This window comes from Protopterus annectens, chromosome 12.part0 (genome assembly GCF_019279795.1).
Source record: "Protopterus annectens isolate FY-2018-M chromosome 12.part0, PAN1.0, whole genome shotgun sequence".
Classification (NCBI taxonomy): domain Eukaryota; kingdom Metazoa; phylum Chordata; order Ceratodontiformes; family Protopteridae; genus Protopterus; species Protopterus annectens.
Window position 1 is genome coordinate 1,070,180,885 of NC_056746.1, and position 22,021 is coordinate 1,070,202,905.

Here is a 22,021-nt window from a genome sequence, read left to right on the forward strand (position 1 = left end):
AAGTATGGGAGGTGTGGAAGGCATGGGTGCATGGATCTTGCCCGTTACAAAAAAAAAAAAAAACTTTTAAAAGTGAACAGAAATGTTCATCTTTCACTGTTTTCCTATATTTTCACACATTTTTTTCTCATGGCCACACTAATGAGTCTTAGAATTACAGTAGGAAACCATTTCTACGTGTACATATCCTAGGTCAAGGGAAGTAATTCTTCCTCTCTGCTTCTCCCTTGTCAGGCTCATAATAAATTATAATGTCCCTTTCAGGATCTACTTCTCTAAACATATGACAACACAAAATACCACATTGTTAACTAGCAAAGAAAATTAAAGCTACACAGACTGCCTTAAAGTTCTTTCTCCTCTGTTTCTTAGAAACTTTTGAGATGGGGGACCTCCACCTTGCCTACAAAGCCCCAAAGGATGCAGTCCTAAGTGACGTTTTATGCATGCAGAAAGCAAACAACTCCATAAACTCCTGCTCAAAGGAACTAAACTTCCAACGCAACATAAACAGGACCTGTTGGTAACATAGATTATCTCTCTCTCTCTCTCTCTCTCTCTCTCTCTCTCTCTCTCTCTCCCTCTTAAAGAACCCCTCTTCTGTGGGACAGACTTTCCTTAAGTGTAAAGCAAAGCATCTTCCAGACCCAGTTCAAATGTAACCTAAATGAATGGATCAGAAACTGTAAATTTACCCCTAGCTGGGCCCTTCAAACTCTTACTGAAAGGGGCATACTTACATATTGTTACCATAAGTTAGGTAACAGTTGCTTAGAGTTGTAGAGTACTGATGAAATGGGATCTTGAGGCCAGACTACAAATGATCTATCCAATCAATAACCTAGTGTGAACATAGGAGTTTATAATCAATAAGCATTATGTTCGCTGGTTATGCTATGAGAACAGTATGAATGACTAAGGTGAAAATTTGGCACTACAGTTATTTGTTAGTTAGGACTCCCCAGCAACCTGCTAGAGAGCAATGAACGGTTACACCGCTACTGACCTGTGCAGTTAACATGGGCGACAACAGCTTTTAAAGAATAGAAATGTCAGTGTGCCAGTAATTCCAGCAATCATTATGCCACTTACTTTATTTGTAATGAAAACTCAAGACTTACAATCCATAAGTAGCAGGGTACGCTCTTCCGCTATGCTTGTGGTGAATGTGAAGGGCAAAGCTTCCACTTTTGTCTATTGAAATTGCTTGGATACTGTGCTTTTCTTGGGTATGGATGTATTTGACTATGTAGTATAAAACACTCTTGAAATATGTATCTATAAAAAGAAAAGCTAAAAGGAAAACAGACCAGCATATGCTTTATAGGAATCTCTCATTTTTAGGAAGTATGCTAAATACTATGTAAAAGGAGATTTGTTATTAATGAAAGAAGATCCCACCTTACCCTGTACATGAATACAAAAACTACAGTAGATTACAGGCCTAATTAAATTCAGCTTCTCTTCTACACCATGTAGCCTGTTGAGGCGCAGAGGGCAAACTTCCAGCATAGGGTGTGCTTGTATGCATATGTGCGTGGGGCAGTTATGTCTTCCTACAACAGTGAAAAATATTTAATATTGTTTGAATTTCACACTTGCAGCTTTTCAATGGCTGCATCAACTTCCTGAAAAATAAATTCATCTATAAATTAATACAAGATTTTAAGAATGTGTAATTTCAGATAAAGTGAATGTTTTTATATAATATCTTTTCTTTTATGTTAAATTAATTTTCTGTTAAGCTGGCATAAATCTGTTTTGACTGTAACTTTTTTAAAGTTCTAGACAAGTTCTTTGGGTGCAGTCCTATTGAAGACTTTCCTGATACTTGATTAATTATGTAGTGTATTAGCATAATTTGGATGACAATATATACTTTAGATATTCTTAACTGTTCCATTGCTTGATTTATTTTATATAATATTACATTTGGTCATATTTAGACCAATGTAGTTACAGGTAGTGAAACATATATTCTTTTATGACATTGCAAGTTTGTCAAAAGGGAAGCTTAACCATAAAATTCAGGTTGAATTTATGGAAGGTATTCAGAAACATTTGCAACATCTGCGGTGGTGCTGCAGTAGCGTTGTTGCCTCACAGCAAGAGGTTCTCCCATTCGATTCTCAGCTGGAGTGCGGGGAGTGCCTTCTGTGTGGAGTCTGCATGTCCTCCCCGTGGTTGGGTGGGTGTTCGAAAGTCATGCGTAAATGGGCGTGCCTTCGTTGAAGGTTGAACGTCGAGCTGGCACCTCGGCGTTCGTCAAAATATACTGCCAATCATTAGTGGACCGGAGTTCCGCTGTGGCAACCCCTAACTGGGAAAAGCCGAAAGACAACAACAACATTCAGAAACATTTGCAATGTCATTAAACAGTGCTAAATATCAAATATATGACTTTGGCCTTTGTTGCATAGCTATATGCTAGTACTGATATAGTGTTGGCATTCCGAGAAAAAGGCTGCAGAATATATTAGAGTATCAACACTACTGGCAGCATTCGCACTATTGAACAGTAGTGATATGGCAGTGCTGTAAGTAGTAATGTGACCAATGTGACATGAGCAGTAAGGTGGCATGCACTTACACACTCAACAAAGTAGCTTGAATTGTGTACCCAGAAGTGGAACCTTCCACCCTCCAGAGAGGTGGCCACAGAGGTCTCCATCACCAGTGAGCTATGTTGGTCACCATCAGCAGAATGACCTTTCTTCTTCTGCTGACAGGTAGGCATATCTACTACTAGTGACCAATACCAGTTACATCAGCTGGCACAAACCTGGGTACTTACTGCTGCTTCTCAACCTGCAACATGGCTGGGCCTGTAAAAGGCTTTGGGGAAAAACATAAAACAGATAAACAAAACACATTATGCACATACATTTTACATACATAATTGCAATGTCACAGTATAGGCACGAGCACGATATTTGTACCCCACTACCTAGACTGTCTGTCAACTCTTCTGAGAGATGTGTCCCTGTTAATGCCTGTTTCCTCGACTGCTGCAAAAGAAAGTCAGGACAATTCAGCACAATGTGATCCTGTCAAAAGAAAACAAGGAAACAAACAAACAATAGCCAAAATAACAGGAGTATGCTGCTCTTACTATAAAAGATTGGCAAATGACACTCTTCTTAATCTCTGCATCCCACAGGCAGAGCAGATCAGAGAGGCACCCCTGCAGGTCAATATAATAATGCTTGTACTGCTTGTCAGAGTAAGTGATGCAAGTATCTTAAGAGTCCATGTCTACTGTAGTGGTCTTCACTAGAAGTTAAAAGGTAGCCCTGTATGGTTATGAACAACCACACATTTGAACCTCATGTGAAATGTATCATCAGATACCAATGGTGCACTAGACAAAGTATCCCTAGCAGACAGTCACAGGAATAAAGCCTTTGCAGCCTCTGAGTGTGTGCATAGTGCACATATGTCCCATTAGTCCAGGATCGGGAAAGGAAGAGCATGCTAGCATTGACTGGATGTGATAACGCAATACATTATGGCAGCAATTTAGAAACAGATGTGCTAAATTATCATAATTACCATGCTTTGAGGCCTGTTTTATTGTGACCTGATTAAGTTGAACAAGAATTCATTAACAAAGACTTTGGATTGTTATAGCTGAAGAACACAAGGCAGCTGGTACCTCTATAGTGCAGTAAACACCCATGGTGCATGGCAGCAACGGAGACAGATATAAAATAGTGAGATAATGTTATTCAAGAGCATGACAGGTAATTGTCCATCACAAGGAGAGGGAGAGGCACTCAGCATGTCAGATAACTTTTATGTCAAGAGGCATACTGTGGCCTTTGTGCACAGGCTGCAAGACATGCCACAGGGGAAACAATGACCCCTATACTTAGGTCAAGGCAGGGCTATATGTATAGAGGAAGGGGAAAGGCACATGATGTTCCCAGCACTACCAGACATCAGCACAGTGTTGCAACAAGGTGGGCAGTGATAGCATGCTCATTGTTGCTGTTGGTATGGGATAGGGTGGGCATGGTCACAACATGACAGTAAACAGGTGTGTGGCTGCCAAATGGATGGAGGTTGTCAGTGCTGAGACATAAGGACCAGCCAAGGAGAGTCATGCATACATACACATACACATGCACATACTGTATACACATACACATACTGTATACATGTCTTGTCATAGGCCCAAGCAATTCCAGGTGGAGCACAAACACAGGAGTAGCTCACAGAGGAGTTAAACTTCCTAGTAACTGTATATGGTGTGAGTGAGCATATTCTTATATATGATAGCCCATTGGATTGTAGAGCTAAATGGGTGACAACTGTCTGAGTGTCTGTAAGAGATGCATCAGGTTAGTAATGGCAGGTGCATTTCCAAGTTGTACTCTGAACCACATGTTAGGAAAAAGAAGTTATGTCTTACCATAATGTTCCATCTGTGTTGTTGATCTTCGTTCATTCATTACTGATGGGTTATTGGTTCCATCCTCGGAACCGAGCCGGCCAAATATCAAGCTCACATTAGCCAAAAACTCTTGAGCCAAGGTCCTATCCAGAATGCTCTGTTCCCTGTTACCTCAGATCGAGTTTGCAAGTTGATAGACAAAAATAGAGGCTACCTCTGGTAATAACAAACCTACAATAGAGGAGTATATGAGATCAACTAGGAACCTCCGGAGGGGGATGGAGGATGGGAAGTAATGAATGAATGAAGATCAACAATAGAGATGGAAAGTTATGGTAAGACATAACATCTTTATCTGATGTTGTTAATCTTCGTTCATTCCTTATTGATGGGACAGAGTCCCCAGTTACCTGTATCCTTGGGTGGCCCTCATGGAAGGACATTTCTGAGCACCATGGAGCCAAAAGAAGCTCGACCTCTGGAGGCCAAGTCCAATTTGTAATGAAGAATAAGGGTATGAGGTTTGGCCCAAGTCACAACTGAGCAAATATCATTGAGGGAAGCCTTAGCATGGAAAGCTGCTGAAGTTGCCATAGATCTTGTAGAATGTGCGTTCACCTTGTGAGGCAAGGTGACATTGTTTTTATTGTAGATAAAGGTAATACAATTTCTCAGCCATGAAGCCAATGTAACTTTTGAGACAGGATGACCTTGTCTAGGTCCAGCAAAAGCCAGAAACAGTTGGTCTGATTTACAGGTGGATTTTGTTCTGTCCAGATAAAATCGTATTTGCCTATGAACATCCAAGGAGTACAGGCAATACTCTCCCTTGTTAGAATGGTTAGGAAAGAACACTGGAAGGTCAATAGATTGGTTGATAGACTGCTCTGACACCACTTTAAGTATAATGGAAGAATTAGTTCTCAGTGATACCCTATCCTTATGGAAGATAAGATAGGGAGGTTTGATGCATAAGACTTGACGTTCTGACAAGCGTCTGGCCGATGTGATTGCAATCAGAAACAAAGTTTTCCAAGAGAGAAATTGTATATCACATGAAGATGCAGGTTCAAAGGGGGGACTGTTAGAGCTTGCAGAACCAATGCTAAGTCCCAAGGTTGTACCGGTTCTCTAAAGGGAGGTTTTAAGAGAATAACCCCCTTCAAGAAAGTTTTACACAGTCTATGTGACATAAGCAAAGAATCCTGAAAACCAATGTGGAAATCTGAAATGGCAGCTAAATGCACATGAATAGTAGAAGCAGACACCCCAGAGTGGAAAATATGTTATAAGTAATCCAAAACCACTGAAACTGGGGCTGACAAGGGTTCTAATTGTTTATTCACTGGCCATAGAGAAAACCCTTTCCATTTATTGAGATAGATTAGTCTGGTGGACAATTTATGGGATGCAATAAAAATATTGCGCACGGGGGACAAGAGGTTTTCCTGTCTGGCAATCATTGGAAGTGGAGAAACCAAGCTGCCAGTTTCAGGGTTGTTAGACTGAGGTGAGTCAGACCTTGCGAATAGGAGATCAACGTTGGGTTTGGATTGAGGATCCACAGTTGATCTAGCAGGTGGGGCCAGAGGAAGGGGAACCAGACTTGTCAAGGCCAATATGGAGCAATGAGGATCACTTTGCTTTTCAACTGTCATGCTTTCTTCAGAAACTGGGAGATGAGGGGAAGAGGAGGATAAGCATAAAGTAGACCCAAGGGCCAAATGTGTACTAGAGCATCTCTCGGTGACTGTCCCTGAGGGGGGATCAGAGCAAAATAGTTGGTTGTGGAGGTGAATAGGTCACAGCAAGGCTGGCCCCAGCGGTTGAAGATTCTCACCACTATCATAGGGTTGAGGGACCACTCATGAGGTTGCAGAATGCACCTTCTCAATTTTTCCATTATCACATTGGAGCTCCCGGGAATGTGCATTGCAATTAGGAAGCGGTTGGAAGCTATTGCCCATTGCCATATTCTCAAGGTCTCTTGGCATAATAGGTAAGATCTGGTGCCCTCTTGCTTGTTGATGTACCAGAACACTGACATGTTGTCTGATTGGATTGCAATAGTCCCTGATGGAAGGATGGAATGAAATGCTTGCAATGCTAGTGGCACCACCCTCAGTTCCAGGATATTGATATGCAAAAGGACATATGTCTCCGACCAGGTGCCTTGGACCAAGTTCCCCTGACATAACCCCCCCACCCCATCAGGGGAGGTATCCATGATCACCGTGGCTTTCAGTTGATGGGGGCTGAAGGGGCAAGACCATTGTTAGGGATTTCGAGACTTCCACCAGAGTAAATCTTGCTTGCATCTCTGAGTTATACTTATCTGAAATGACAAAGGATGTTGTAGAGGGTACCACTGAGTGAGAACTAACCACTGAAGGAGCCTCATGTGGAATCTGGCTAGAGGAACAATGGTGATCAAGGCTGCCATTGACCCCAAGAATTGGAGTATAGATCGAGTGAGAGATTTGTGGTGACAGAGCAGTGATTGAATCTGTTGCCTTATTCTTTGAAGTCTGTGGTCCAGAAGAGATGCTGTGCAATTTCTCGTGTCCAACAGTACCCCTATGAATTCCAAAGACTGAGCTGGGGTCATGTTGGACTTTATAGCGATTCCCAGGCATGGTGCTGTGAGGAGAGTGTAGTTCAGGGCTTCTTCCAGTAGACGCTTGGTGGGGGTGGTGAGGAGCCAGTCATCTAGATATGGAAATGCCTGGAATCCTTAACGTCGCAAGTGAGCAATAAATACTGCCATGCATTTGGTGAACACTCTGTATAGAGACCAAAGGGCAGAGCTCAAAATTGGTAGTGACTGGCTCTTATGCAGAAGTGGTGGTATCTTCTTGTGCATTTGTCCATATTTTTGTGGTAATACGCATCTTAAAGATCTATAGAGCACATCCAATCATCTTCTTCCAGGAGAGGAAGGATAGACTGAACCGTGACCATCTGGAATTTCTCTGTTTTTACAAATTTGTTCAGTGTGCTGAGATCCATAATTGGCCTCTAGTCCCCTGTCTTTTTTGGCACTAAAAAGAACCTTGAGTAAAAAACAGATCTTATCTGGTCTGGGGGGACCATCTGGATGACTCTTTTTAGTAGCAGCTTTTGAAATTCATGTGCTGCTGCTTCCCTTTGACCGGGTGGAACGTCAGGTAATACTCTGGATGAGATTGGGAAAAGATGGAAGGGGATGCAATAGCCTCTGGATATTATCCATTGTACCTAAGAGACAATGGTTATATTTCACCAGGCAGCAGGGTACAAGGAAAAATTACCCCCGACCGCTTCCAGAGGTGAGCAGTCAGGCAACGCTTCAGCAGCGCTGATAAGATTGGTCAGAGAAAGAATCTCTGGAACCCTGGTTTCACGGACCTTCTCTGCCCCAAAAGGGGCATCTTCCATTGGAGTTTCCCCCTCTGCCTTTAGGGGAGAACTCAGCACATGCATCATGGAAACAGCCCTGTGATTTCCTGTGCCACATATTCCCACTCCTCTGCTTTCTAGAGTAGAATTGTTAAGGAGTGGAGTGTCTGACATCAAAGGCAGATAGGATCTTGCCATCTTGTTTGCACCTTGCCAGCATATCTTTCACTTTATGGCCAAAAAAAGAAGTGGTCTTGATGGGAGCATTCATGAAGGAAGCCTTAAAGGAGTCCACAAAGTTGCAAAGGTGCATCCAGACATGTCGTTTGGTGACTATACCCACGTTTGCCACTCTAGCCACTCCTTCCGTTGTGTGAGAATAAGATGCATGGAAGAATTGGAAATGGACTCTAGGGTGGCTATCTGAGAAGCCACGTTGTCATGGACCTCATCAGAAACAGCTCCTGCCAAGGTTTCAGAGAGTTGGTTGATAAGATCCCTCTGAAGCCTGGTAAAGTGTGCCAAATAGTTCAAAGAACTTACGGCAAAGGTCGATGAAGCAAACACATGCTTTCCTAGTCTGTCTATCGCCTGAGACTCCTTATTGGGCAGATGGACAGTTTGGCTCTCTTCTGACAAATCCTTCTTAGTTGCAGCTGCCACCACCATGGCATCTACTGGAAGACCTCGTGACCAATGGGGATACTCAGCTGGGGGTGATAAGATTTTATCAGGCCTCTGTCGTATCGTTTCTAGGGTGTCAGGAGCCTTCCATGCACACTGGACGATGAGCTGTCTGAGCTCATCAGCTGGTGGAGTGACCCAGGAGGTAGGGGGCCAACACAAAAGGTCTTCACAAATACAGATTCCTCAGAGGAAGGATTAGAGGACTTCCAGTCACCCCTCTGTCTGTGGATCTTGAGGATGTCATCAAAGGACACCTCATCAGAGGGTGATCATGGGGACCCATCCCCATCATCAAAGTCCGTATCTTCACTCGACTCCTCAGTGGAGTCCATGTGCTTCCTCTTGCATGAGACTTTGCGGGGTACTTCCTCAGTGGGAGGTTCTGTGGAAGACTGCAAAGAGGGGGCCTCCTGAGGAGGAGAAACCTGAGGCCCTTGTGCCTGTTGTCCAGCAGTTGTGGCTTATGAGAGTTGTGGTACAGAGCGGGGACAGGACTTCGACATGTGGGATTTGCCAGCGGAGGCAAGCCCCCTCTCCATGGCCTGAAGGAGGGATGCGAGCCCGGAACTGGGTGCAACAACCTTGGAACCAGGGTCAACAGGGTCACACCCAGCCCCGACAAGTGAACCCCCAGACCAGGAGTCTCAATAGGACTGTGAAGTGTGAGAGAGGGAGGATTCCTGGAGGGTGCCATAGAAAAAAATCAGCATGGAACCAAAAATGCCCTCCCCCATGGCACAGCCACTGGTCTGAGAAGAGCCCATGCCCAGTGCACCGAGGGCCACAAGGATGACTCTGATTCCAAAGTGAGATCCACTATTGGAGTTGGAGGAAGGGAAGCTGCTGTTGGAGTAATGGGATTCGATACTTGGGTGGAAGTCAAAGGAGGAGTTTACACTGGAGTTTGAGGAGATATACATTCACCTAAGGGAAGGTACGTGGACTTCGATGGGTGACAGAGACCTCTGGCCACAAGCAACTGGTCAACAAGCCACAACACATCTTGCTCAGAGAGGCTACTGGTTGACCTCATAGAGAGACCTGAGGGTGATTCTGGCCTTTCTAGAAAAGGACTATATTGGCTACCAATGAAGGGATCCAAGGAAGGAGAGTACTTGGTCCTTGCTAATTCGAGCGGTGCAGATCCCGGAACCGAGGATGTCTGCACCAAAGCAAACAGTGTGGAAGTAGTCTGCACAGTGCCACAGACGTTGAAGGTGTTTGCACCGTAAAAGCAAGTGTCTGCACTGATGGGTATGGTGCCATCGAGGAAAGTGTCTGCACCGGTAACAAAGACAGTGCCAAAAAGGACTGCACTGAAGAACATGTCAGTGCCAAAAGTGTCTGCACCATGGAGAACAGTAACATCATACTCGGAGTCAAAGGGGATTATACCAATTGTGCCATAGGGGACTGTCAGAGCCATAATTGTCTGCACCAGGAACTCCGGTGCCAGTGTTGATAAGGAGGACATGGCTAGAGCCAGAATCAATTGGGGTGGTGCAAGTCTGGAGCCGACAGGGTCACAGGTGGCAGCGCCAAAGTAGTAGTCAATTTCACCTTCTTATGAGTCGACTCCCTACAATCTCCAGAGTGAGATGATGGGAGCGACCTCAATGAGGAAGAGGAAGAATGCCTCTTATGGAGTTTAGCAGGAGGGGGTGAGCCCTCCAACCCAGAAATAGCCTCACAGAAAGGAGATTTGAGAAGACCTTTCAAGATTAATTTGTTCTTTCTCTCGTTAAGAGTCCTGGTTGAAAATAATCCCACATGGTGGATCCACAGTAAGGTGGGAGACATTCAGACAATAGACACATAAGTCATGGCCATCAGAAAGTGGTAACTTACAGCTGCAATCCTTACACTGCTTAAAACCAATGCTACTTTTCTTATCCAATATTAATGATGTGGAGAAGAAGAACAGTACCAAAAAGAAGCAGAAAGGCTACCCAAAAGGATAAGAAGAGAGATAGAAGAAGGATTACCAATGATGGTAATGAAGAATTACCTCAAAGGTAAGAAAAGGGTAATAAAGAGAAATAGACTAAAGTGAGAGTCTTAAGGATATGATAGGGTAGGAGAATAATACCAAAATGGTTCGAAAATCTTTAAAGTAGAAACGATATATAAAACTTTCAAAAAATTAGACACTTAACTGAAGAGAGTGGCTTGACAAGGCTGTACAGCAACATGGCAAACGAGATCTGAGGTAACAGGGAGCAGAGCATTCTGGGTGGGACCTTGGCTTGAGAATTTTTGGCTGATGCGAGCTTGATATTTGGGCAGCTCGGTTCCGAGGACAGAGCCGATGACCCATCAGTAAGAAATTAATGAAGATTAACATCAGATGCATTATTTACTACAGCACTAGAGCTGCAACTGCAACACCCTAGACCACAAGGTATGTAGATGACAATATGGTATTCATGTAACTGACATGTATTAGCATGTGTGCCCATGGTTAGATGTAGTAAGACAATTCATTTGACTGAAAATTGAAAACAATGAAAACTTAGGATATTGAAAATGGATAGTGGAAGTGTGGGAAAATGTGCTCCCTGCAATATATAGGTTTTCAATATTTTCAATTTTCAGTATTTTAAGTTTTCTGTATTATGACATAGATCCAGTGAGAGATATGTTCCAGTACTGCCACAGATGCAGTATCTTTATGCTTTTACTGGTGAAGAGTTCAGCATATTTATGATGGCACATGCCTGATGTCATGTCAGCAGGTCATCTATGACTGACAATGATGTCAACATGTGCATGGCACAGTCAGATGACACTCCTCTCATATGAAGAGATGGTGGAGAGCATACCTCTTAATTGATGAGAACTTTCCAGAATGTCCAGATTTTTTGCCTCACATTTTTGGTCTGTTCCTCATACAATGTATGTGTTTTGGGGCAAATCGTTGAGGACTGAAGTTACACTAAATGGCAGATGGTGGAGTAGAAGTCCTCCTAACTGGCATATTGATGTTATGTGGAGCAGATGGGGCTTTGATGGAAATGTGGGCTCAATCAATTGACCTTAGGAAATATTGATAATGGGCTATGCTGTAAAATGCTTACACTGTACTGGTTGTCTCCTCAGTTCTCCATAAATTCTGTATTTACTCATCTACCTGCTGAAGCACCATGTCTGGGTGCTGGTGTAGGGTCTTTGAGGCTGAAGCCAGTAAAATTCCTAATGTGTCCCCATTTGGGATGCTTTTAGATCCCTGTAACAAAGATGGTTAATGCTTCATAAACCTAGATATCAACAAGGATAGGTAGTGTATTCATCCCCATTAATTCCATGTGTAGGCAACACATGTCTAGCAACTCTGCTGTGTTTTTGCTGTTCACATTGTAACAGTCAACAATGTTCTGGTCATAGCAATGAGAGCATATAAGCTGCCAACAAAACCATCTGTAACATGAAGGACGAAAAGGTATAACATTGTGGAAAATGGCCATTACATTCACTACCAGCTAAGGCTGCTGTACTCTTAGCATATTAGTTAGGTATGGGGAGTTGGCATAATAGTTAAGGTGTTTACCTTACAAACACAAGGAAATGGGTTTGATTCTCACCTTGGGAAGTAGGGCTAGACTTGAAAAAGGCCCCTGGTGTTGTTAGCTAGCCTAGTAATCAGCTACAAACGTCTTCCCTTCTCTCTAAAACTTAAGCTTCTGTTCATCAAGAAGCCCTGGCATTCAGAATAGAAGAACACCATGGTTCATAGTGCTACATTTCTGAATCACTCTACTACATCTGATTTTATCATTTGCATCCATGACAAGATTCATTTGCATGTCATTATGCAGTCACCTCAATGTCATCAGTACCTTGCTACTTCTCCATTTATGTGGTCACACAACATATATCTCTGAATCCCCCCCCCACTCCTTGTCCTTCATCATGCTATGTTGCATTACACTTTATGCTAAATAAAATACCTCTTTGTGTTCAGTATCCTAATAAATGTGTTAGCATTAGAGATGACCCTATCAGATATAGTGTTTCAGAATCATAAACAGCTAACAGTGTTCAGCATTATATATGTGAGGAAATGACACTGTTACAGACCTACTTGTGATGGTGGATAGGATAGACACACTGCAAAAAGCAGTTTATTCCTTGCACGGAAAAGCAGTAGTGTACACAGATTAAATGTTGTTGTTTGTCTTTCAGCTTTTTCCCAGTAAGGGGTCACCACAGCGGAACTCCGGTCTGCTAATGACTGGCAGTAGATTTTTACAAAACGCCGAGGTGCCAGCTCGACGCCCAACCTTCAACAAAGGCATGTCCATTTACACACGCATGCCTTTCGAATGCTACCCAACCACGGGGAGGACATGCAGACTCCACACAGAAGGCACTCCCAAGCCAAGCCGAGAAACGAACGGGAGAACCTCTTGCTGCGAGGTAACAAAGCTACCGCTGTACCACCACGGCATACTTAACGTTCCAAAAATGCTGTTTAATGTTTTAGACGATAATGAAAAAGAAATCTACAGAAGCAGGAGTTATTGCAAATATCTTGCATGCACGACTCAGATGTTTTTATGTAAAAGAATGAAGAAATGTAATGAATGATGCAAGATAGAACTGAAGAGACAGCACAGAATTTTGCTTGAATTTTAAAATTAAATACAAAGCTGAAAACGTAGCTCACTTGAAAGGAATCTCATTACTTGATTGCACACATATAATAATCTCTTCTCTCTAACTGAAGTATTTTGCCTTTTGAAAAATCCAGACCTGGCAGGCCAGAGCTTTCATAATGCTGGTGGGCAAGGCAGTGCACATGTCTTGGATTTCTGTATGCTTTAGATTTTCCTAGAAGGCATTGTTGTACATTTTTTTTTAATCTGACATTGTATCACTTTGCTAGCAATTTAACATTTCTGTTTGTTACATAAATCTGCCATTTATGTTCTCTTTCTTTATTTCATCCATCCTATGACCACATACCCTCCCACCATTTCCTATTATCTTTACATGCTTCTTCCTAATTCCTGTCATATTCCTCCTTCAGCCTTCCCACCTGAAATTAATATACCTCTGTTCTTCTTTTCTCCCCTCCCATTTCCCAGTTCCCATGTTCATTTTCATCTTTGTTTCTCTCCCTAGATATAAGTTCCATCTCACATTATATATGATTCATGCTGAGTTGTGTTTTTGTCTGTGATTTACATCTTAAATATGATGCTTCCTTTATTACATACTACTAATATTTATTTTCTTATACTTCTTAAATGTACATAATGATATGCAAAAATATAGAATATACAATGATTATTTTCTTTATATTGTAGTACTCATGCACCATGATTGGTGGTAAGGGCATTTTTAGCATATCTCAAGAATTGCAATGTGAAGTTTTACTCTCTTAATACGTGTCTTGTTCATGTATGGCTCCTATGCGTACTTAGTTCACCCTAATTCTCTCCCATGAAAGGTTCTAGAGCTCAGTGGGACTGTCAAGCTAATTAAACAAACAAAACTATTAACTTTTACAATAATATAAACACAGTCTATAAGCTATTTAGTTGCACCTTGTTTGCAGCACCAGTGACTCAGTTCCTCACATTGGAGGATCATGCCTAATATAAGAAAACATCGGCTACAATGAACTTGTTGAGGTGGCCAACCAATACCATTAATTGGATATGACATATATTATTCAGAAGATTCTCAATGGATGTCAAATACTTTCTAAAATGAATTTATAAATTCAGCACAAATATCGTTACAATGTTTTCCTATTTCCTGGTTTTAGTAATAGCAGTGTACACATTCTGTAATTTAAAAACGATATTTTTTCATGATACAAAAAAACATAAGGAAAGGATCTACTGACTTCTTTCTACAGTTCACTTGTAATGGATTTACATCCTTAAGTTTATATGTTTCAAGAAGAAATGTGAAAGTTGTGGTAACTTTTTTTACATAATTACAGTGTTATTACAGTTTTAAATATTAACAATTTCAGCCTTTGATTTGTTTTAATGTGTAAGAATACTGCCATGGTTTCCAAACCTTTTTTAATCCAGCTTCCAAAATATTATCTTCCACAAAGAAAGCATAGCTATTTTAAGATCACTCGTTCATTCATTTTCTGATACCCAATCCCATTTATGGCTACTGGGGTGTTGTAGCTCATACCAATATGCATTGTTCATAAGACAGAAAGTCAGATGGGATACCAGTCCATTAAAGACCCATATCTTATTATGTTCTTCGCTATGGTGAGAGACAGACATGCTCTACAAAAAGTGTGCCATACTTATTTTTACTATTTTACATGCTTTCTTAAAAATGTACCAGTTTCTTTGTTTTCCTTTACTGAATATCCTGTGTTTTACTTTCGATAAAATATAGGTCTCCAAAAATTAGATATCTAATCTATATTGGTATCATTTCATTACACATATCTCTTGATTTCTTTCTGAATTTTAAATGATTGCAAGAAATATGAAATTGTTGCACACATAGCTAGTCAACCTCATGTTCTTCAGTAATGCCTTCCATTGGCAGGGTGGAACATTACAGCGAAAAAGCTTTGGATGTTATATGAGAAAATGCAGTGAATTCATAGACTAAATGTGATAGGATGGAGATCGCTATGAATATTGGGTACATATAAAATAAGATTAGATGACAATCTGGAAAGCTTTTGATGGCCAGCTAAAACTGGAACAGGCCATTCATAAGACAAACATCGCTTTCTAAACATTGTAGTGAAAATGTGACAAACATTAAGTATGGTTCCCTAAGATTTTGCTTTCATGGTGTACTGATGTTACTTAGTGAAGTGTAAATGATAGCAATGACATGACCTGACAAATATAATGTACAAAATCACAAAGGTAAAACTATTTAGCTCAGGAAAAACTAAAGTATGTTGCTGTGACACCTAAAGGACTTGTTTGAGAGGTCTAATAAGAATTGTCTCTCCAGATTCACAGTATAATGTTGAATTAATGTCTGTATACAGAGCAAGTACTTATTATTCCTTTTGCTAACATGTACACAGATGAAGCATTAAACTTTATGACAGACGTCTATCTTGTTTAATTGTGTAATATGCTCACAGATAGCTACTACGCATATGCATGAGGAGACCACTGGGCAGCAAAGTCCAGTTTCTCAACTACTGTCTGGTTAAGTGATTTGCTCAGAGTCACACAGCAGACAAATGGAGGCTGATGGGACCAAACCCTGGACTATAGTATTCATCTTTTTAATGGCTCATACCCTTAATCATCTGCAGTAACTTCCAGTTTTCACATGACCATGCTAGGACTCAAACCTTTCTAACCTGAAGCCAGTCAATTTATCTGTTAGGCCACATGGCCAAACCACCATTACAAATTCAAAATAATGATCATGTTCATATTCAAAATGTATTTATTTGTAGGACTCTCACTCATGATGATGCTGTACAGTGCCATAGCTGGCTCCCTTGATCACTTTTGAAACTGATGGTTTTGGATTGGATAAATTTGTTTCTGAACTACTAAATTCTAAAGAAAATTGTTTGGCTAGTAGCTTGTTTGCATTTCACGATGAAAGCAGGCAATAAAATGAAAAAAAAATCAGTAGGACTGAAAGTAGTTAAAATTATTGGGCACTTGGTTGACAACAAGACAATGAAAAAATATTGAAGATGCTGGCTTGATGGTTCAAATGCTCTTTGGGCACAAATATTAGCTAGGATTCAGAAAGTTAATAGAAAGTTAATCGAAAGTTAGACAATTTTAAAGAAATTTGAACAAAAATGTTTCTGAAGATATTGAGCTGTTAAATAACCAAACTGGCTCTAATGAGAAGTTAAAACAGAAGAATAAGGCACGGAAAGAAAAGCAGGCTAATATGAAGATGTGAATGGTGCTGTTGACCAGAAGGACAGGGCTCAATGGAAAAATATCTGAGTAATTGTGAATGGTGCTGTTGACCAGTAGGACAGGGCTTGATGGAAAAATATCAGAGCAACTGGGTTCTCAGAGAATAAGAATAAGACTGTTTGAGTTTTATTTAGGAAATATTCTTTTTTTTTGGTCCCTTCTTTCCTCCATTGACCATGCTAGGCCTACCAGCTGTCTAGTTGTCCCCCCCTCAGACTTATTCCACTATTGCAAGGGCCGGCCATTGAACCTTAGCCATCCAGGGGCTTGACATACCTTTTCATTTGTTCCAGGTTTTTTTTTTTCTATGACCTACCCATTTCCACCCTTCCCCTTGTGGACCTAATGGTTTGCCTGATGGACAGGCATGTAATGAATATGTGTAGTGTATTGACCCACCTCTGCAGCAGCTGAACCATGTCTCCACATTATTCCACTCATCTGGGCACACCTACTTGTGTGCCATCCTGTCTTCACTAGTGATTAACACAGGAGAAGCCCATAGTTACACCCACCCATTCTAGGATGGAAACACCCATCCCTACCTGCTGCTCCATCAGTCACTCAAGTTGCTAATCAACAAGTCAGCTGGGTCATTGTCAGGGCTTTATCTTTCTATACCACCAGACGTACAACTTTTATGAAGGAAACGTTGGTAATCTGGGCTTTTTTTTCCTAGCAAATCATATTAAAATCAATGGCATGTGTGTTTTTTGTTGGGTATGTGGTTATAGAGAAACATCTATTGGTTGAAGTATTATTTTTGACTTTGTTTTGAAAGCCAGGTTGAGACTGCAGTATAGCAGAGAAAAATAATTTTTTGCTTAGCTACTGCATTCGGACCAGATGAAAAATTAAAACAGTTTTGGCCGCAATCCTAGAATATTAGTTAAAGAAGCCAAAGTTTACAGTGCTGTAGGCTTCCTAGATTTTCTTCCCACAAGGGATGAAAACTTTTACACCTCATATAGGAGGTCTGCATTGTGTAAGGGGATTTGAGTGATAGGCGGCAGATGTGGGTCCATCAGTTCAAATGGAGAAGGAGAATGATGCAGCTGAGGGACCAGCAAAGTGTTGGCAGAAAACTGCTTCCCAAGTTTGAGGCCAGAGGCAATTGTTGATAGAAGAACAGTTTTCTATTTTTGTATACAGAATGTTGAAAGAGCAAGAAGCAACTTTGGCTGTTAGAAAACAAGCTCAGAGATGCTGACCTTTAATGATTTAAGGTTCAACGTGGTCTGTAGGAATTGTTTGTACTGCTTAAATGATATTCACTTTAATGTGTAAAGTAATATTTTTAAAAATGACAGTCATTCAAGACCTTAATAGTCAGCCATGAGATATGATATGCTCTAAATATCGTGGCTTGCTTAAAATATGTTTACCACGGGATATACTCTTGTAAAACCATAATTAATTAGTAATGGCAGAATTTAGTGTTATTTTTTTTAGCTCAGTAGTTCACCTGAGCTCTGTGACAATGAGGGATGGAGCCCTTACTCTTACTCAGGCAAGCAGGGTTCAGTTAGCAGTCCTGGCCCCAGATGAGCCATGCAGGGAGGAGGAGGAGCGAAAGGGTGTGGCCCACTCACCATTTCTGAGGGAGGGAGGAGTTTGCAGGCACATAGGGCAATCTCTCTGATGGACACCAGATAGACTGCACATTGTACTGTAGAAGGGAGAGGCATGGCTGCTTGAAGGCAATATCCCTAACAATTACAGAAGTGAAGGGATATCCTTCACAGGCAGGCCACTGTGCTTTCCTCCCCACTGCATTGCCAGGTGTGTATAATAGGGATGGGGTGAAAAACCTAAAATACTTATACTTCCTCAGTGACTGCCTGCATATTGAGACCTCCCCCTCTGGCTGTCACCTGTTTGGGAACAAATGCGCTGATGGACTGAGATAGGATCTGATGGTTGGTATCAGTGGGGGCAAACAGTAAAAAATGTTCAGTAGTTCAGTTTAAGTAGTTGTGACAGTATAGTTTATGTACTGTATTGTTTGGGGTAGAGTTGTAATAGGACTCACATTTCTGTTCGGTATACTAATGAGTTTCTATGGGTATTTATGTTTTAACTTTGTTACTGATGAGTAAGTGTGACTGAAATACTTGGCCACTAACTTATGAATTTTATTTGCAGGGGTTCAAAGAGGGCATTATTTTCAGATGCTATGTTGAAATTGAATTGTTGGAATTAATTTTCCAAATGTAGTAGACATGTTTGCTTTTAGGCATTTGGCGTTAATCAGTCACATAGTAGAGGTGGCCTTGTTATAAGCCACAATAGAGCAAATGTCTATCCCAACAGAGTGTAGCCTTCCTGAGATCACAGCTGCACAGGTGAGAGCTGCCCTCTCCAAAGCGAAAAACACAGCATCAATGGGACCAGACGGTGTCCTGGGCTGCATCTTACATGAGCTCCAAGAAGAACTAAACTCTCATATAAAGTCACTGTTCAATCTCAGCCTTACTACAGGATATGTACCCAAGGAATGGCGTACAGCAACAGTGGTCCCACTCCACAAAGGTGGTGCCACAACAGGCCCCGGAAACTATCGCCCTATAAGCCTGACTAGCCTGGTCTGCAAAGCTATGGTGTACCATCATGTAAATCATAAGCAAAGACATTGGGAACCTCCAGACACTGGATCCTACACAATTCGGCTTTGTTAAGGGCAGATCTTGCCTCTTGAACCTGGTCGACTTCTTTGAAACAGTTACCAAAGCCATAGATGAAGGGAAGCTAGTCCACACAGCCTACCTGGACCTCGCAAAAGCCTTCGACACAATACCCCACTCGGGCATCATAAATAAGCTCACCAGCTTAAATATCAACCCCTATGTCACAACATGGGTTGCAAACTGGCTCAGGGATAGAACCCACATGGTCAGAATAGCAGGTTCCATGTCACACTGTAAACCAGTTACAAGTGGCATCCCACAAGGCTCAGTCCTGGGACCTCTCTTGTTCGGTATATATTTCTCCGAGGTACAGGCTAACACGGGTGGACTATGGCTGACCAAGTTTGCAGATGACTGCAAACTGGGTGCTGTAATCGACTCTCCAGCTGACACAAGCATCCTCCAAAAGGGTCTCACAGATACGGATAACTGGTGCCAGAGCCATGGCCTAAAGCTAAATGCCAAAAAGTGCATAGTCATCCCCTTTGGGAAAAACAAAGTGCCCACAAATTACCACATAGGTGGTAATCCATTAAGTATGGAAGAAGTAATTAGGGACTTGGGGACCCAAGTAGATAGCAATCTCTCCTTTGACAATCACGTTGCCAAAGTGGTTAGAAAGACCTTCTATATAGCCCACCTTATCACGAAAGGGTTCACATCTAGATTAAGAGAGGTCATTGTGCCCCTCTACTCATCACTTATCAGGCCCATAATTGAATACAATGCCCTATTTGGAATGGACCTTACCCGACACCTGCAGCAACTGGAAAGACTCCAAAAGTTCCTCTCCAAGTGGATCAAGGGGCTCAAACAGATGCCCTATCCAGTTCGGCTAAAGAAACTCCAGCTCTACTCAGCTGTGTATTGCCTACTCAGAGGCAATCTGTGTCTGATGTATAAAGCCATGTCCAACCTAGAATTAATGGGCATGCTTCACCTCAGGAAATCCAAATCCCTTAGAGCTACAAGCTCCAGGGACTTGAACCTCAGCACAGAAATAAATAGGACATGCTGGAGGGACAGATTCATATCCCAGAGGCTCCCCTCACTCTGGAACAAAATCCCAATCCATGTTAGGCAGAGCCCCTCACTGACCCTCTTCAAGAGAAGTCTTGACTAGTGGATGGGAGATCGTAAGTTTACCCCTGGGATCTCTTCTGTGTCCCTGCTTGACAGAGGTACAGTAAACTAACCTTAAAAGGGCCACCTTCTGTGACCTACTATACAGAGGCACAGTCAACTAATCTAAAAGGGTGGCGAAAGCCAAACACACTCTGGCTAGGCTTATAAATGCCCTAGGGCAGATAGCCTAGTATCAACCTATGAACCTATAATATGGCCCAGAGAGTAATTGAATATCCCAATGTTTTACTTTCTAATGTGATGGCTGCCCTGACTTCCTGATAAATTAATGGTATTTTGAAAATGGTTAATATCCCAGAACTTTCATCTCTTTCCTCTAAACAGTATATGAAACCTGTGTGAAGGCAGCAGGAAACTTATACCCCAGGATTCATGAAGCTTGGCGTAAGGACGGCGTTAGCCTTGCGCTGATGGTGCGACGTAGAGATGGTGCAGCAGCACCACATGCATATTAATGAAGGTGCGCTGCCGTAATGGCCATGTGCATAGGAAACGTGTGCGAGTGCAGGGGGCATGTCCAGGCATTGCACGGAGGCGTGAACATGGCTGCATACGCGCAACCTAAAATGCTGACTAGTACAGCCTGCCTCTAATAGTAATCACTCCTGTCAGTGTCCGTGGATACTGAAATGTATGCAAAGCATACAAGACAGTTTTGCGAACACCAAAATAAAAAGTAAACACAAAGGCACGTAGCTGAATATTGAGTCCCCTTCCCTCGAACAAATGATATTTAAAACCCCATGCCCGTATTCCATTGTAGTGTTGACAGTTATACCAAGTGGAAGTGAAACGCATCGTGTTAGCGCACCGCCAATTGCTAAGCCTAGCCCTAGGGGTATCACCTGTCCCACATTGTGAGGGACAGTCCCCCTCTAGGCAGTTGTGTCCATACAAAAACCATTATAAATGTCAAATCTCCTGTGATTGTAGGACATAATTATGTCCCATATTTTATGTAATAGTTCCATACAATACTTATTTCCTTATGTAAAATACCTAAATGTTACAAGAAACAGAATAAGCAAGTAAAGGAAACAGAATAAGCAACTAAACCGCTACAACAATAAAAGCTTATATTTAGGCATAAAACTAAAGTACTATCCTTTGTATTGACCATGGGTATGTGTTGGCATGTTAACTCTGATGTGTGTCCTGAAAATGCCCCATCCTGGTCATATGAAAAGGTGGCAAACCCTACCAATGGTCAGAGCATTCGTCCAATATTTGCTCATTTGCAGTCCAAGTCGTCCTTGTCAGGACGGCCCATAGATGAACGGGTATTTCCCAGGTCTACCTACCATGTTATGAAAGATAAGTATTTGTGTGTACCTATGTGCATGAAGTACAGCATGTGGATGATCAGAAATGCTAGGGTAGTCCTCACAGCCATATTGGTACCAGAGATATGTAGTGTACGCAATGTGTTCTGTTGACTAAGCCATGGGCCATCAACCATTGAAGGGATGGATAGTGTCTCTGGAATATGGGGGTGGGGGGTGACAGGTAATGTAATAATTCGCCAAGGGGAGACTGGATTGGATGCACAATAGGTGAACTGGAGGTGTAAGAGGGAGCAGTGGGTGAATCAGGAAGATAACCAAAGAACAAATATTCACATCTGCAGTACAATCCCACAAACATATGAACATTAAAAAGTGCAATACACATGTACAGAAACGTTACCAACACATACCCACATAATGGTCTGGCCTGAACTGAGCCATCCAACCCCAATACACCTGGATACATAACTGAATACCCATCATCCCCTCCACAGCAAACCACCCCCCTTTCCTGAACATCCACCAAAACCATCCATACTT